This window comes from Benincasa hispida, chromosome 12 (genome assembly GCF_009727055.1).
Source record: "Benincasa hispida cultivar B227 chromosome 12, ASM972705v1, whole genome shotgun sequence".
Lineage (NCBI taxonomy): Eukaryota > Viridiplantae > Streptophyta > Magnoliopsida > Cucurbitales > Cucurbitaceae > Benincasa > Benincasa hispida.
The window spans coordinates 65,192,403-65,196,615 of NC_052360.1; the positions used below are offsets into that span (position 1 = coordinate 65,192,403).

The following is a 4,213-nucleotide window of genomic DNA, read 5'->3' on the forward strand; positions in this document are numbered from 1 at the left end:
TGCTTATATCGTTGAATCGATTGATTTATGGCATGGTAGACTAGGTCATGTAAATGTTGCATCAATTAAAAAACTTAAAGCTTTAAATCTTACCAATGCATCTGAATCACATGAAAATGGTAAATGTTTTATTTGTATGGAAGCAAAATTCACTAAAAACACCTTTTAAATATATCACTAGTAGGAGCACAAAATTACTTGAGTCGATTTATTCTGATTTAATGATTTTATAAATACTACACGTAGGGGTGGTAAAAATTATTGTATATCCTTTGTTGATGATTTTTCAAGATATACTAAAATTTATCATTTAAAACAAAAGATGAAACTAGCAGTATGTTTTTTTAAATATAAAGCAAAAGTAGAAAATTAATTAGACAAAAGGATTAAAACGTTAAGATCATATAGAGATGATGAACATAATGATAAATCTCTTAAAGAATTTTGTGAATCAAATGATATTATTCATGAATTGACTACACCTTATTCACCACAACAAAATGATATTTCTTAACGTAAAAATAGAACAATTAAGAAAATGATTAATGTTATGCTTTTAAGTTCTGGATTATCTGACAATATGTGGGGAAAAGCTGCACTCTCTGTCTGTTTCATTCTTAATAGGCTTCCTCAATAAAAGCTGCATAAAACACCATACGAACTGTGGAGATGTTACGTACCTAATCTCAACTACCTGAAAGTGTGGGGGTGCTTGGCTAAGGTAGGATATCTTGCATTCAAGAAACCTACAGTAGGATCTAAAACCTTTGACTGTGTTTTCATTGGTTATGCCCATAATAGTGCTGCATTTAGATTTATGTGCCTAAGTGATAAATCAATATGTGAGTATAGGGATGTTGAATTTTGTGAGCATATATTTCCCATGATCAAGGTAGACAATAAATCAGTTAAAATATCTAATAGTGATAAAATATCTGTATCTTTACCTTCTTCTTCTGATAGTATGCATGAAATTGAACCTAGAAAAAGTAAAAGTCAAAGAATTGAAAAGAATTCAGGTTCTAATTTCTTAACTACCTTCTTAGTATAAAGGCCATAAGATATAGATAATCAATTTGCATGCTTGTACCTAATCGATAAGGATCCTAAAACCTACCAAGAGGCCTTAAGTTTTGTAGATTCAAGCTTCTGAAAAGAAGCAATTAAGAGTGAATTAGATTTACTAGCTATGAACCAAACTTGGGACTTGGTAGATCTTCCTTAAGGTAGTAGACAATTAGATACAAATGGATCTTTAAAAAGAAAATTACGCCTGATCGCTCAATTGAAAGGTATAAGACTAGGTTAGTAATATTAGGATATACTAAAAAACAAGGTATTGACTACTTTGACATGTATTCTTCTATTACTAAAATAGCTTCTAATTTCCCTAGATACCATTCATGGTCTTCAAATACATCAAATGGATGTAAAAAAGACCTTTCTTAATGGTGACCTAGAAGAAGAAATCTACATGGTACACCTGAAGGATTTACAGTTGCCGGTCAAGAAAATAAATTATGTCAGCTTAAAAATTCTCTTTATGGTCTTAAACATGCTCCCAAACAATGGTATAGAAATTTAACAATACTCTAGTAAACAACAATTTCAAGTTGAATTTTTCTAATACTTGTGTTTACTCAAAAATTTTTGGAGCAGAGTGTGTGGTTACATGTTTATAGGTTGATGATATGCTTATCTTTGGAACAAGCATAATTGTAATTAATAATACCAAGTTGCTATTATCTTCACAATTTGAAATGAAAGATCTAGGAGAAGCTGACGTAATACTTGATGTTAAGATAAGAAAAACTGAGAACCGATTCTCTTTGTATCAATCACACTATATAGAAAAACTTTTAAAGAGATTTGATAGCTTTGATGACACCCCTGTAAGAACACTTTATGATGCTAATATAAGCCTTAAGAAATATAAAAGAGATAGTGTTTCTCAATTTAAATATGCAAAGATTATAGAAAGTACTATGTTTTTAATGAACTACACTAGACTTGATATCGCATATGTTGTGAGTAGATATACACATAATCTTGACGTAATCCTGATAAAGATCACTGGATTGCGCTTCATCGTCTGTTAAGGTACCTTAAGAGCACTATAAATTATTGTTTGCATTTTAATAAATTTCGTGCTGTATTAGTAGGGTATTGTGATGCAAACTGGAAAATAAACAACGACGAAGTAATGTCCACTAGAGGATATGTGTTCTTACTAGGAGGGGGAGCCATATCATGGAAGTCCGCAAAATAGAATTGTATAGCTAGGTCTACCTTGGAGTCCAAGTTTATTGCTCTAGAATTAACAGGACAAAAGGTTGAGTGACTAAGAAGCCTATTGAGAGATGTACCATTGTGGGGGACATCGGTACTAGTCTCTTTACATTGTGACTCACATGCTGCTATAGGAATTGTAAAAAATAGTGTATATAATGGCAAAAGGAGGCATATACGTCTCAGACATGGAGCTGTGAAATAGTTGTTAAAAGAAGGAATGATCTCTTTGGAGTTTGTGAGATCAGAAAGGAACTTAGCGGATCCTCTAACCAAAGGCCTAACAAGGAGAATAATTTAGGAATCTTCATTGTGCATGAGACTCAAACCCCATAAGAACTCCATATCCTTTTCTTTGAGTGGTTCTAATATGAACTTGATGGAGATAACTAAAACCTTAAAGATCCATAGCTCTTTTTTTGGGTGGTTTTGGTATGGACTTGATGGATAGTTGCAAAAATCTTCATATCTCAGTTTTGAGTGGTTTGTCTTTTGACAAATTTGATGAAGTTGGTCCAGGTATGGACTAGATGCGAAGTCTTCATAGCTCAGTTTTGAGTGGTCTATTGCGATAGACTTGAGGAAGCGATAAATGTGAATGTGAAGGTGTGGTTGCCTTTTAGGAAAGAGTTTAAGGGTCTCTTTCTAGAGTTTCACGGTGACCTAGAGTTTATGTGCATGGCCTTATATAGCACATTTTGTATCATAAAATCAAGAAAAATTTAAGGAGTAAAAGTGTGATGTGAGGGTCTCAACCATAGTTAGCGAAAGTTCAAGAGGTAAACTCACTCCCTCTAATAAGATTGTTGCCCTACTTCACAATGCATCAATTCAAATCGTATGATATCGATGTTTAAGTTTGTTCTTCTTTCGTAGCTCAAAAACTTGTTTTCAAAATCTTTTATTGTTTTACTTTGTTTGCTATACGAGTCATTCGTGAGGGATTGTTGGGAATGAATTTGGGCTTTTGGTCCATAGCAAAAGGAAAAGTAGCTTTTGAGAGAAAAGAGGTAGAAGTTGTCCCACATTGGGAGATTTAGGCTTGGCAAGTGGATATATATATAAATGTTTGCAAGAGAGCTTCCAAAATGTAGTGGTGGTGGAAGTATAACCCTTTCGAAGAAGAACAAAATTAAAAGAGAGAGAGTCCAAAAAGGCATCATATACCCAACCACTAAACTGGAAAAATATCAAGACAATAGGGTTAAAAGATATATTTGATGATGGCAATATTTTGAAATGTTTTTCTTTCTAAATCTATGAACTAAGATAGATATTTTGAAAGATTAATATCTAAAATAAAAGTACATTAAACAGACCTCATTCTCAACTCGGGGATGTAGCTCAAATGGTAGAGCGCTTGCTTTGCATGCGAGAGGTACAGGGTTCGATCCCCTGCATCTCCATTCATTTTTTATTAATAGTTTTCTTAAAATAAAACCTAAATATTTTAAATAGTGATCTATTTTCTTTTATTCAAAAGAAATCTATTTTAGGTTCTTCAAAAAGAGGTCGGCATAAGAGAATAATTCCCATATTTTCATGTAAATATTTTTCACTCTCCTTTAACTTTCAGTCAATTTATAATGTACTATGTCATATTAAATATATTATTAGCTAGATTTTACTATTTACTGATTTCAATTATTTATTTTTAAAAAATTAACATCCTTTGAATTTTGTTTTATTTTTATCATTAAACTTAAAAAACATTCTTTTTACTCTAAAATTTTTTAAAAATATATTTTAGTCTCTACTATTTAAATTATGCTAACTCTTCAACAAAAATATGAGGAAAATTATATTTTTTATGACTAAGTTCTAGATGAGCAAGACATAAGGTGAAGTTAAATGCCAATAACAAACACACCAAGATACTGAATAACTAAAATTTTGAACTAAAATATATTTTAAATTTTCCCGC

At 31.6% G+C, this 4,213-nt stretch overlaps 1 non-coding gene across 1 annotated transcript; it reads left to right on the plus strand.

Moving 5' to 3' along the window:
* Positions 1-3,622: 3,622 nt before the first annotated feature.
* On the plus strand, positions 3,623-3,695 carry TRNAA-UGC. The gene has a single exon. It is a non-coding gene; the product is annotated as a tRNA-Ala (tRNA).
* Positions 3,696-4,213: the final 518 nt, after the last annotated feature.